At 45.3% G+C, this 14,241-nt stretch overlaps 2 long non-coding RNA genes across 3 annotated transcripts; both read right to left on the reverse strand.

Annotated features, from left to right (window-relative positions):
• Window positions 1-1,926: 1,926 nt before the first annotated feature.
• LOC147652747 (uncharacterized) lies at window positions 1,927-3,948 on the reverse strand. Its single transcript, XR_015287858.1, has 2 exons — window positions 3,862-3,948; window positions 1,927-2,073 (listed from the first exon to the last, which is right to left on the reverse strand). It is a non-coding gene; the product is annotated as an uncharacterized LOC147652747 (long non-coding RNA).
• A 334-nt stretch (window positions 3,949-4,282) lies between these two features.
• LOC111929597 (uncharacterized) lies at window positions 4,283-11,654 on the reverse strand. Of its 2 annotated transcripts, none has more exons than XR_015287859.1 (5): window positions 11,530-11,654; window positions 9,207-9,263; window positions 6,412-6,645; window positions 4,701-4,783; window positions 4,283-4,482 (listed from the first exon to the last, which is right to left on the reverse strand). It is a non-coding gene; the product is annotated as an uncharacterized LOC111929597 (long non-coding RNA). The 2 variants fall into 2 exon arrangements; XR_002864755.2 differs by having other exon boundaries at window positions 9,042-9,263; window positions 11,530-11,643.
• Between the last annotated feature and the right edge of the window lie 2,587 nt (window positions 11,655-14,241).

Consider the following 14,241-nt stretch of genomic DNA (forward strand, 5'->3'; position numbering starts at 1 on the left):
CACTACCAGAAGCAAGAAAAGATCAAAATAAACAGCAAAAATGGGCTGCTACCCCTCCTTTAACACTGCTGTCTTGCAGTTTCAGCCTTGGAGGTGCCTGATGCCCTGGGCTTGCTTCTCTCATTCCCAGCCTGCCTTAATCCCTCCCTGGAGGTGCTGGGATGGATCCAGTTTGGTTTTGGCCTGCCCCTCTTCTCTTACCAAAGACTTGTCAGGGTAGTAATGAAATTTCCACAAGCATTGCACAGGCCTTGCCAGTCCTTGCTCACAGCCAGGGAATCAACACCATAACTTCCTAAAGACCCTCCCAGACTCGTTTTCTCCGCTCTGTTTTGGGCCAGGCATTTTCACACGAGCTCCTCCCCACATCCCATCTGATAAACTAAAGGACCGAGTCATTCACCCAAATAAGAAGTGTGAGCCAAGAAGTTTCAAGTAAGAGAGAGGACATTTTCTGCTGAGATAAGAAGTGAGATGATGAGCTGATAAGCAGGAGAGATTTTACATGGCTATGAATACGTTGTTTATATGGCCTTACACCATAAGGATGAGTTAATAAACGAGATGTACTTATATGGCTATCTGTCACATCCAGCTGGTGATAAGCACATTGCAATGACATAACTATACATCACATATAACCAGATTAAAAGGCATTGCTTCTTTTAGCAACACACTCTACTCTTCCTGGACATAAATGTATTTACTTGGTATTTATTTGGCATTCACTGTGTGTGTGTGTGACAACGATTACATTTCATCCACTCCTTTCTGTCTGCATGGGTGTATTTGTACCCCTATTGCAGATTTATTCAAACCGTTTAGGATTCAAACATACCCTGCTCCTGCTGCTTGAGGTATCACCTGCACACCTCACCAAAAACGCTGGGTCCACTGCACCAGAGAAATGAGGACCCTGATTTGAGGTCATCACTTTGCAATCAGACTTATAAGAACTAGCTTAAATTAAACAAACAAAGTAATTAAACAAATTAATCAAACAAACAAAAGTTCCAGGGTGAACCATAATATTTCGAAAGTCCAGAAGGACGTCCAAAAAATTTAAAAATTAAAAAAAAATAAAAAATTAATTAATTAATTAAATAAATAAATAAAATCATTTATTATAGTTGTTAAAAGGTTTAAAACCAACAGTTTTACTGTTGGCAATGTTGTATAATATTGTAATAATAATGTTGTATAATGTAAATAACAACATTGTCATTGTTGACAATGAAATGTCAACACTGGACATATTTACCTCATCAGGAGCTAGTTCACAGGATGCAAACTGGGAACGAAGAAGTGCATTCACACAAGGGTGGGGGGAATAATCAAGAGTTGGTGAGGGCTGTTTCCCCTCTGTAAAATCAAGCTGCCTTTAGTCCCAGCATCACTGATGCCCCACCAACAGGAGACAATTCCCCCAGTTTCCCCGCGGGGCTGGGGAGAGCTCTCCTCTTTTTGGAAAGGCAAATTGGGGGTTGTGTGGCCAGGCACAGCCATCTCCTGTGCCCGAAAGCCATTCACAAGAGATGCAGGTGCCCAAGGAGAACCCACCTGGGCAGGTGCTGCCCTCGGGAATCCTTTCAGCATCCTCGGTCCCAGGAGCACCCAGGGTGGGCTCAGCTCTGTCCCCGGGCATGCACATATGCTAATGCTTGCAAATGCCTCTCCCCCAGCAGGAATCTGCCCCTTTCGGATGCAAATGGCCCTTGGAGGGGGCCGATACCCCCCGTTCTTATCTGGGACAAATTTTCCTGCTCTGTTCAGATGAATCGCTTGTGCTGGGAATGTGCTGCAGGTGTGAACACCTGCGGAAGGGTGCCCGCCTCTATTTTTCTTTTGAAGTCTATCTCAAACGGCATTTGTCATTCATTTACAGTGAAAAAACTGTTTTATTTTTTTATTGCAGTCCACTTGAAATTTCCTGCAAATCATGGTTTTATTTCTCCTGGTGCATGAAGGGGATCTGCAAAGAGGATGAAGGGGAATTTGCAAAAAGTGTGCTCATTTTCAACTTTCTTTCCTCAAAATCTCCAAACTTCTGGCACGTTTTCCTTAGGTGTAATTCTGAAATAAGAGTTGTGCTTTAAAATAAAATAACAGTAAGTTTTGTTTTCTTTTAAAAGCATTAGCCAGGGGTTAAAATGACAAAAAGATCCCTTAAGCAACAGCTTTCAAATTATTATTTTTTTTTCTTGCAAAGTATAACTAAAGGACCCATTTCAGATGATGGAATGTTATAAGTGATGGAGGGAAGCTGCATACTTGGGTATGTACATGAAAGCAGTGAGCTGCCCCAAGGACACCACAGCAAAAGCCCTTCTTTTATAGTGCCTTTGGCAGGGGGAGAAAATGTTTAAACACATTAACCGATTTAAATAAGGAAAAGGAAGGGGAGTTATTTCCTTTAGAATCTATAATGCATTGTAAATCAAAGCAACTTTCTGGAAAATGTAGTAGACATGAGATAACAGATTAAAGACAAACCAAAAGAAACTCAACTAATTGCTACAGAAAACAATAAAAGTATGTTCAAACTCTGTTGTGTTAGATCCCTGTTCCCTGGGAGCACGATTTTCCTTCAAAAAGAGAAAAGAAAAAGGCACGTAGATCTGGTTTCTGTCTGCCTCAGTTCATCCAATGTGTGCCCAACAGATAACCAAGAGAGTTTGGTCTGTGCTGTCATCTGTCTTTAGCATCTTGACTAGCCAAAGGGATGCTGAGGATGTCAGGGAAAAGAGCAGCCCTGTTAGCCCACCTTTGACCTTTCACATGTGAGTTATACAAATAAAACACTGCACATGGAAACTGCTTCAGTCTTTCAGTTTGCTGTGATAGAGAGGCAATGCTGAAGCACAGAGATGGCTGAAAGGAGAGAGGATGCTGGGTCAGAGGACGCAGAGCTCTGGGGACATTTGAAGATCATTTTATGAACCAGGTTCCAGCTGAAGTTCATAGACCAATTTTACTGCAGTGCTGCCCACCCAGCCACAATTAGCAGGACTCCTGTATGGGGTGTAGGTATCTGTGTCTGCCAGGTTTTAATTATTGAAGAAATCCCTGAGTAGTAGGGTATCTCAGGGACTAACAGTCTGTTCAGCCAGCTCTGCTTCAGGAGGGGTCACACCAGGCAGAGGAGCTGTGTGGATAACCGGGGGTAGAACCTGGTTTGCCTCCCTCAGCCCACCCTGACAGGTCACATGTGCCACAGCTTAGTTTTGCCTGTCTTCACCTGCTTTTATCTACAATGTGGGAGAAGGATTTGTGATTTAAATGTCTGAGGCCATCACTTCAAATCTCAGCACGTCCCCCTGCTGAGAGCCTGAGACAGGTGCCAAGGATGCTGTTTGATCGTCAGCAACATCAAGGCTGACTCAGATGATGAGAGAAACCTGTCCTCTGCTAAAATCAATGAGATGCCTTTGCAAAGTGCCCTACTGTTCTGTTTGTGAAGCATGAGACCCTGGGAATTCTGTTTGGTGTATATATATTTTGTTGGCATGTTTCATTACGTAGCCACTCGACATTTCCTCCACAACAGCATTGCTCACCATAACAAACGTGTTTGAGCTGCAAGTCAATGCCAGGCAGCCAAGGAGAGCATTTACCTCCTCTGTCTGCAAGGTTAGAAAGCTGGGAGGAGAAGAGAAATCCATTTGTTCTAGCTGGGATGGTGGTGTGATCACCACTGGGGATGTGCTCAGCACAGTTCAGTCTCCTGGGGAACCCCCTTGGGTACCACAGGACGGTGGGAGCTGCGGGAGGTGAAGTGCTCTGACGGTTCAGGTGCTCTGCAGGGAGGTACTCAGCCTCCTCACAAACCTCTCAATATCTCTCCATCCCTCCATTACTCACCCTGCAGCAACAGGCACAAGAAAATCCCAGGAGAGCTTAAAGCCAAGAGGAGCTCCTGCCTGGGGCTGTGTGTGGAGCAATAAGGAGCCAAGTGTCTGCAATAGCTGCTCAGTCAGTGAGCACCACCACTCCTCTGCCTCAGCTGAGACAGGCTTTAGTGGAAGAAATAGATTGTGACAGCATAAGTGAAGATGATATCATGGGGAATTAGGGTTGCATGAGCAGCCCTGAACCTGGCCTTCCCTAGTGCCAAGACCTGAACAAGGCTCTGGGAGCAGCAGTGGGATTTCTGGGGAAGCAGCAGCCCACACTTAATCTAAGACTAATCAGAGGGTGAATAAAAATACTCCAGTTTTCTGGTTTCTTGAAACCTCCTTATTTCCCTCAAAGACAGAAAGGATACAAGACCTGCACAGCATCATGTTGCCACATACATTACACAATTCCTCCTGACAAATATTGCATTACACCAGGTCACATAGTCCTGCAACATACAAGATAACATCTAAGCCATGGGGCAGGCTGGATATCTCTTCTTTTTCAGGCAAAAATTATGCATTCATTGCCATCTTAGGGCTTCCTCATCTGCTTGACTTTCCTATTCTTGTCTCAGTCCATGATCTTCCAAAAAAGAAAAGGTTTCTGGTTAGAGGTGAAGGTTAGTTTGAGGTGTCATGCCCTGGTCTTAGTGTCCCTGGGATGACCCTGCCATGGTTCAGTCCACAGCCCTTCCCAACACACACAGCTCATCCAGCAGTGGGATTAAAACACTGAAATTTTGACTACAAGCTTCAGTTCTGAACAGTTATCTAAGAATATCTGGGTCTGTGGGTCCTCACCTTTAGCATTCCTCTGGAACAAGATTTAAAATCAACTCAGGTTCGCTCTCTCTGGAGACACCAAAGGATCTTCCTCTGTCACACTGCATAGTCAAAAAAGAAATCTGTGAAATGACTGAGACAAATCAAATACAACATCCTTCTCCATCAGTTAAATATCTTTAATAGCAGTCAAAAAGTCTAGTACAAGTCCAAACTGTCTGGCCACTTCTCCCTGTTCTCCAGGCTGTTAAAGCAGTGCCTGTGCTGAGTTGAGTTTTACTTTGTTAGCAATAGCTCTTTCATTTTTTTCCAGACCACTGCTTCTCTTCTTCTTGGGGACATTTGCCATCTGTTTTATAATTTTACCATTATCTGATGGTAGGACTCAATGACCTTTCTAGACTTTAATTAAAGTTTCTTTCTTTTTAAATCATCTTCATCAAATTCGTGTTTCCAAGCCACCTCTCTTGTGAATATTTTATCATTCTGACTGCAAGGAGATACACGACAGAAATATATTAATTACTTTTTATTTTATCAAACTGATGAATTAATCTGTGATTGGGTATGAAAAGGGTAGAAAATGTCTCCTGAAGTCTATACAGATGTCATGTTAGTCATTCTATGAGTCACTTTACAATTTTTACACTGTTTGAGTTTTCAACTGCAAATGCAGGCTTTAGCAGCTCAAACCCAACATGTGACCACCCCTTTAAGCCTCGTTAAGCATTTACAACAGCTGAACCTGGCTGCACCCTGCACAGAGCAGTGCCATCACTTTCCCCTGCAGAATGCACTAAAGAGGGGAGAAAGGAGGTAACCAGGTCATTATCTACCCCAGGTGGAGGGACCAGGATGGAAGCACTTGGGACATGAACTCCAGGAAGGTGACCTGGGAGCAGGGAGATGATTCCCCAGACCCAGATGGAGCCTTTCCTGCTGCTCAGTGGCCCCTTGGCCAGTGCTGCAGGGCTTCTCTGCACGGAGGAGAAATACTCAGTGACAGGCTCCTTTCTCTGCTGTGGAATTCTTTGATGGCTGCTGTCAAGACAGCCAGGCTGAGCTTTAGCATCTCTGCTCCATTCCTCATCCATAAAACAGAAGGAGAGAGAGGAGCACACTCCTCTGTGTCCCAGGGAGCTGTGGATAAACACATCAAATTCTGCCGTGCTGTCAGGCGCTGTGTCTGTGCGGGGACACTCAAAACCACAAGCTTAGAAAGTCAGCCTCTGCTTTTGAGTAATCAGCAGGACAGGAGTGATTAGTGTCCCCCTTTGCTAGCTTCAGACACAGACACTTCCCTCCAGGCTGGGCAGGAAGGGAGGAACCTGGGTTGCTCTGTTTCCTCTGCAGGCAGCAGAGCCCCAGCCATGAACTGTGAGTGAACTGGGCTGCATCTGTTCACCTGCTCTTGCTGCCAGGGCTGCTGCTCCCATGGTGCTTCCCAGGGCACACAGCTGGAAGGGAAAACCTCTGCAGGGACTGAGAGGTGTTACTCAAATTAGGAACCACATTTGTCATTGAACCACCTGGAATACAATGATCTCTTTATTGTGCTTCCAAAATAGTATTACACCTTAGTGTCACAAAAGACTGTTTGTTTAATATTTTGTAATGCGAAGGGTGAGGTTTTACAAGAGTATGGCCAGAATGGAATTAGAGAAATAAGTAGCCAAATGCTCATACTGATAGTTAAAGCATGAAATATAGGAAATATTTCTTAACAAACCTCTTAGGAAAGCAAGGAGCAGGTAAGATGAGTGCAGCCCTCTCTGGTCCCGAAGTATTCTGTGGTCTCATGCAGCCCATTCCTTTCTGCAATGAGGGAAGGACTCTGAAGGCAGGTCTGGAGCAGTTTAACCTCAGGCAACACTGCATTTGTTCTGTGCTTTCTGTATCCTAGAAAAACTCCTATAGCAAGGAAACTCCACCTTGAGTTAATAGAGGGTGATTCCAGGCTCACCTAAGGGAAAGAGAAAAAGAAACTGAGTTTTAGCCCTGGATATTAAAAATGGGGCCCTGGAACGTCACAGTAAGTGTCCAGCTCCCTAACACATTCAAACACCACTAAATGTGCTTACAGACTACATGCACAACCTGGCATGAAAATTGTCTGAACAGAGCTCAGGAAAGCAAGAAATGTCTTTCTCTGGCAGGGAGGAGCATACCTGAGCCCCAAGGAGTTTGTGAAGGACACCAGTCATTTCTTACAACCAAAAGACAACTCACGACTGCTATACCCATAGAACACTGGTGTTCAGGCTGTGCTAAGCCCCAGCACTGCACTTTTCTGTCTCAGTAAAAGCTATACTTGGAGAAATCTGCCTTTGTTTAGATGTACAACTGTACAACTCTGTACAGCTCTGTACAGCTGTGCAGAGGATACCTCAGGTATGCATGAAATATGCATAAATTGATGCTTGAGTTGGGGGTTTTGGCACAAAAAGAGAGCCCTGGCTTTATGACAGGGCTAAAACAGGAAGGGAACAGAGTGTGGGCTGTCTCTCCTCAAAGGCATTGAGCCTCTCAGGGTGAGTGAGAGCATCAGCAGTGCTGGAATACCTGGGTTATGGATGGTGAGAGGATCCATGGAGGCATTCTGTGTCATCTGGAAGCCAGACTGATGCTGACTGCCAGTACACAACCCTCAGGGACACTGCATGTTTTGAAAAATATAGAAGTGAAACTTACTTTTAAATTGAGGGAGCAAAGGGACACTGTTTTCAGTAAAACAGGACAGGGAGCAGGGATCTCTCTGCTCTCTTCTGCACTTTTCTCTAAACTATCTGTGCTTATTGCTGAATTGTTTTGTGCCTTGTTTTCCCTGTCTTTGTGATGGGGAGGGTGCTGCTCCACCCCTGAGAAGTGTCCCAGAAGTTCACAGACCCTTAATAGGGACACAATATTTTCTTAACTCTTCTGGCACTCTATCTGGACAGTGCTGTGCCTGTCCATCTGTCCATCCACCCCTCCACCTGCAGGAAGCATCATTCAGGTCTGTCCCCTTGCTCTGGCAGGCTGTCTCCCTCCATGCACCCTGCTGTGCCTCTGCTGCTTCCCATTCCCTGTTTCCCTGCCCTGGGTGCAGAGCAGAGCGATGCACAGGTCCTGGGACGCTGTGGGACTATGAGCTGCTCTCAAAACAAACCCTTCTCCTCCCACGCTGGAGCCTGCCTCACATACCAGCACCTCGGGGAAATAACTCAGCTCCACTGCCTGCTGCTCACCTCCCTGGCAGGCTGATCCCACTGACCCCACTGGTCCCACTGATCCCACTGATCCCACTGACCCCACTGACCCCACTGGTCCCACTGATCCCACTGGTCCCACTGGTCCCACTGGTCCCACTGACCCCACTGATCCCACTGACCCCACTGGTCCCACTGACCCCGCTGATCCCACTGACCCCACTGATCCCACTGACCCCCCTGGTCCCACTGACCCCACTGGTCCCACTGATCCCACTGACCCCACTGGTCCCACTGACCCCACTGATCCCACTGACCCCACTGACCCCACTGGTCCCACTGACCCCACTGACCCCACTGGTCCCACTGATCCCACTGACCCCACTGGTCCCACTGACCCCACTGATCCCACTGGTCCCACTGACCCCACTGACCCCACTGGTGCTTCCTCACACCCAGCTTTGATGCCACCTTTATGGCACAGTCCAAACACGTTGTGCTTGGGTTTTTCCCCCTCTTCTGGTTGGAGAAGGAGGAGTAATTGGGTTTGTCACCTCTGGTGGCACACCCAGAGCCCAGGAAAAGCGAGCCATTATTCTCATTTACAAACAGGCAGGTAATCTCTTCTCACATGCCCTCAAAAATCATTGTGCTATCGGAGCAGGCTGTGCAGATTAGCCGATACTGGGAGATTGTCTTCAGCAAAGCAGTAAAAGCCTTAAGTGCACTAGATTGGTTTTTGATTGACTTTTGGAGGAATAGTATATCAGAAGAATCCCAATAAGCTCTCCCTGTGGTATTTTAAGTGGATATAATGGTCAGAACTGACAGACAGTAATGAGCCTTGTAGACAGGGGCAACTGTATGTTATTTAATTTCCACTAAAGAAGATATCTCAGCATGGAACCTCAGGTCTAAGACAACACACAAACACTCAACAGCCAGATTTTGTTTCTAACACTGCTGAAGCACAGGGTGTTCCAGTTCCCTCTACTGCTTAAAATTTGAGAGCAAAAATCTTAAACGTCACCAGGCAAGGAATGCAAATAAAAAAATTACTTCCTCTTTGGAAAGGCTGAGTGAGAACTCTGTCATACACCCCACTTCCTACCGTCTAATGCCTTTCACACAAATCATTTCAAGCTGAAAACGTGAGATTGTTGATTAGTACCTGGGGAATTTCAGCTTGGATGTGGGAGAATGAATCCCCTTTGCTTCAAATGTCAGACAGCAAGACATGGACACCTTGCAGCCAGTGGGGTGCAAACCTTGTGGGGCTTTTCTTTGAAGTTGTGAGATGTGAAGGAGAGTTTCTTAGAGAACGTGGATTAATTACCCTGTTAGACACTCCACACCAGGTCTCAGGAGGGTCTCCTTGGCTTTCTGCTATCTCCTGATTCAGGAAGAGGAGAAGAAAATTTTAAAATAACGCTTTAATGAAAATTCCTGACGATCCATAAAACATTTGCTAAAATAAACAGGGCTGGTTGGGTGCTTTCATCCGCTCTAGCAAAGATGTAAACAGACTCTTTTCTGACTCGCAACACTGCTGTTTTCTCATGGTTTCTTCCCAATGGACAGCAGGAGACTGAGTTTCAGCTCTCCCTGCGGGGTCAGATGGGGCTGAAGGCAGAGAAGACATCTGCCAGGCCAGCAGGGAGGAGCCAGCACCCTGTCCATCCCCAGGACCATTCCCAGGAAAGGAGCCAGAGCCTGCACTGCCTTCACTGCTCCAGCACCCAGCCCATGGCAGCTCCCTGTGTGCTGCTGCTGCTCCCACCAGTGCTACAGGATCTACTGGGAGCTGCTCCAGCAAACCCACCTCTCCTGAGCCCCCTCCCAGCACCTCATCCCACTGTCTGGTGGGCCCCATTCCCCATCCATCCCCTTTCCTCCTCACTGGGGGCTGAAGTGGCGGGGGAAAATGTAATACTGTCCCTGTTCTCATAGTGTTGTAAATAGTTTTAATGGATTTATGACCCTCCCTTCAGTTTCTATAGGCCTTGCACTATGTGGCCCTGAAAACTGGAGCTATTTTTAATGTTTTTTCCTGGTTTTCTCATATTCCTTTTGGTTGTCTCAGCAGTCCCCCCATCGGTCTGTGCTGTTGCCTATCCACTTACTTCCCTGTCCTCTCATGTCCTCAATTACATGCAGACAAAGATGTTAAGTCTCTGACAGATTTGGATAAAATGAGCCTAAGCCTGGAGGTTTTCCTTGATGGCAGCTACAGCTTGTCCCCTCACCTGCTGCAGTCAGCAGTCGGTGCCAGCCAGCAGCCACCACGCCCTGTAAATGTGCTTAAAGTCCTGTAAATGTGCTTAAAGTCCTGTAAATGTGCTTAGAGTCCTGACACTGTTTGCCACCCGGATGGGGAACAGACTCATCCAGTCTGCTGTGGGAGGCACAGCAGGTAAGAGGCTAATGCAAAATCTATAGGAAATTAGAAGGCAGTAAATCTGCTTGTTTAATGAGAGATTCGGGCACCGAGGCCTGGGCTGCTTTCAAGAAAAGAGGAATTAGTCTCTGCTCAATCCATCTGAAGCAGAAAGACCAATATTGAGAAAATGCTGATGTGTGTCCAGGGGGTCTGAGCTGAAATGCACTGAGATGTGTGGAGCCCCTGACAGCCGTGCCTGAGCCATGGACACGCTCCCAGGGCAGCCCCCAGCACACATGGATTGTGTGGATAAATGCTTTTATATGTCCCCAAGGGAAGGAAAACATCGTGTCAAGACCTCCAGGGGAGTTCAGGGCAGGCCTCAGCATGGCTCTGTAGAGTGGCATTTTACTTTTATGTTTCCAGCACATGGGCAAGAAGAGGCTGGGTTGTGCCAGGGCTGACCATCACCCCAGGGCTCAGCTGCTCCTGCAGGGGCTGAAAACCCTGCTCAGCTCCAGCTGCTCTGAGGGGCTGATGGCACCACCCCAGCACCCCACACCCCTGTGCCATGGTTCTCAAATTCTTGCTTTCTGTTCATGCACAAGGTCTGAGTGAACTAAATTAACTCACTGGCAGTGAATTAAGGGGTTAAAGGCTGCCTAAGAAGTGTTTCTAATCCCACAAAGCCATAATGATCTATTATTTTTCTTTAGTTTAATGTTTTATTTAATTTCTTTGATGTTTTTTGATTTTTTTTCCAGATTTTTGCGGCATTCCCTTCTCTCTAGACATGGTCTGAGACTTGCTGCTTGTATGGCTGGGGATGCACTGGATATCTGGATACCCCACCCAACACAACACCATCCTCCAGCCCACATGAAAACCCAAATCATGTTTGCTAAACTGAGCCAGAGGTGGTAGAGTGGTTTTTCTGATTCTCTTGCTGTAGCAGGGGCTGTGACAGCTGGAAGACCCAAGAGTCTCCGTGATTTAAATGGGTTTCACTGGTTAGACAAGAGCTGCAAAGCCAGCACAGGCAGCTCCAGAGCTATGACTCTATGTAGAAAATTTAAATATCAAAAGACACATACATAAAACCCCTGGTTATCCTGCCTCCTAATTGCAATCCCAATATCCTAATACCTGCCACTGCATTTAGAAACAAAAATTCACACAGGAGCAGTAATTCAACAATCTGAGCTAGCTACAAAAATCTCCTTTCCAAACTCATCCCTTGGTGCCTCCCCTTCCCCTCCCATGGGATGAGAGCTCTCACCTTCCCAGAGGCTTTGCAGAAAAACTCACAGTCTGCAAGTTCATTTTGACCAAGCTCTCCATCCCTCAGCTCAATGGGCTTTGTCCTTAGAGGAAAGTTCAGGGAAATTAACCCACACAGGAGACAGCTGAGCAGGATTTGTCTTGCCTCTCATGCTGGGATTTGATAGGGGAGATGTGATAAGGGACTGTAAGCTCAGGAATCATATGGAGAGGGTGAGCAGGGACTGGTGTCTCATTGCCTTCCACAGCACAGAAACAAGATGGCATCAAACCAGTGGATGACAGGTTAAAAACAAACAAAAAAAGAGGGCTTTCCAAAAGAAAAAAAAAACAAAAACAAATCAAAACACCAAAAAAATAACAAAACAAAAATCAAGAACAAAACAAAAAAAACCAACCAACCAACACAAAGAAACAAGTAAACAAAAAGAAAATTGAATTTAAAAAAACCAAACATCTCTGTGAGCTCCTTGCAGCACTGCCCTGGGGATGCTGAGGGTTTACCTGGCTTCAAGGGGACAATGAAAGAATGAACATATCCACAGAAAATAAATCTGGGGGTGGTTAATCAGGCTTGGGAAGTGCCTGGTGCGGCTGGGGGTTGTTGATGGGAGCCATTCTCTCACGTTTGCTCTGCTCTTACCCTTCTCCCAGTGTGATCAGGATCCAGGCATTCCAGCAGCCTGCGGGGTCCTGGGGCTGCTCCTGAGCTCACAGCCATGGACTGAGCATGGAGCAGCCCCTCCAGGCCAGGCTGTGGACACAGGCTGGTTCATCAGGAGTGTCCACACCTAAGCAGCCCAGGAAAGCCACCCCAGAACCCACCAGGTGGGTGTGCAGAGCCACAGCTGCCCACAGGCAGACACATCCCATGGCTCTGGCTGCCTCCATCTCCAGCTGCACGTTCAAAGGAATAACAGCACCGAGTGCTTAGATAGTGGTTTTCACTTTCCACCACTTTCTAATCAGCGACTAATTAATTCTCAATGCCCCAGTGAGGTAAATATATCTGTTTCATGCATTAATACATATATATATTATGTTTGATCTTTCCTTAACAAGTCCCCACAGCCCTGGAAATCCACACTGAAAACTGAGAGAGGGGAGTAAAAACAGCACCAGCTTTGAAATCCAAAAGATCTTCATTTGTATGTCAGATTGAAAGTAAAAAGAAAATAGTTATTTGGCAGGTCTGTTTCCACTGAGGGATTGGTTTGCCTCAATTTGTATTTAATAAGTGTACCACCAAAAAGTATTTAATGCATAATGTATAATATAATACAACTAGCACTACACTAAATAATATCCTGTGACTTTAAACATTAATGACTGTGTGTGACTATTTCTTTTGAATTTCAAACTACACAGAAAATATTTGTCAGCAGTAAAAATAAGCTTGTGATAGATAAATAAAATATTGGTGCAATAAACCCAAGTCATGATGTGCCTATTTAAATGCATATATACCTCTATTTAATGCAGAACAGTGAGTGCTGTTTTTGTATAATATTCTACTAATGTGTACACCACAATGTAGTAATATTCAACATCTTTTTCCCTTCAGCTGCAGAAGAATTGCCAATTCAGTACAACACTTGCTGCTGAAGGATATGTTTATACCTTCTCGTTTTTATAACTTCTTGGTTTTATGCAAAGATGAAAGAAATCGTTTCACCCACGTACAGGTGGGAGATTTCACACCAAAGAGTATTTAGATGACATAAATCCAATTATTGCCATTTTATTTAACTATAGTTTTTCATTTCTGGGAACTGTGCACTGGGCTCCTTCTCTTTACCCATGGAGGAGACAACTTTCATGGGAAGCTTTGGGACAGCAACAAACTGAGCTCTGGAAAACACATGAGCATTTTCAGGGCCATGCTTAGATCAGTTTAAGTACATTCCTAAGGCTGGGAACACGTTTAAGTGCTGTCCTAGCTCGGGCTGAGTTAATTCAACTTCATAACTGTTATCTGAGCTGGGACTTGAGCTCTTCTATTTTTATTTTTATTTTTATTTTTTCCAATTGGATCTGATATCACACTTGGCTGGCAAAATAAGATGCAGTCCTACAGCATGACACAGGCTTGTCACAGTGATGGTTATGTAGATCAGAGCCTAAAAGTTTGTCCCTCCCAACATTTTTTAGTCTTTCTGTTGTTCAGAAAATTCCTGGTCTCTGGAAGGCTGCCCTGAGTTGTCACAGGAGACCATCCTGAAGGACCTGATGCTCTTCAAGCCAAAGTCATGCTGGACAACACAAATGTCAGTTCACCCACAGCCTTCACACGGGGCATGGTGCCAGAGGCAAGACTTGGGGACGTAAGATTGGGGGCTCCACGTAGGAAAACCAGCCAGAAATATTAAGGTGCAAAAAGAATTTTTTTTAAAAAAATTAAGTCCTCAAGATGGCCAGATTTTATTAGCTTGGACTGAACTTCTTGGGTATGTTCCAAAAAAAAAAAAAAAAAGAAAATTAAAAAAAATGAGGGGAGTGGAATTCTTGGAAATTCAGGCATGAAATACATGGCTTTGTTTCAAGCTTCATAATGAAAAAATAACAAAGTCAAGTACCAGAGCAGTCAGACTTCATGTTCTCACTAAAACAAAATATTTTGCTTAATATTTCACCTTGCAAAAATACTTTTAAAAATCTACTTTGAATTGATCTAACCTGAGTTTCCTTCACAGTCTGGCCAAAGAACAAA

This window comes from Cyanistes caeruleus, chromosome 6 (genome assembly GCF_971803275.1).
Source record: "Cyanistes caeruleus chromosome 6, bCyaCae1.hap1.1, whole genome shotgun sequence".
Lineage (NCBI taxonomy): Eukaryota > Metazoa > Chordata > Aves > Passeriformes > Paridae > Cyanistes > Cyanistes caeruleus.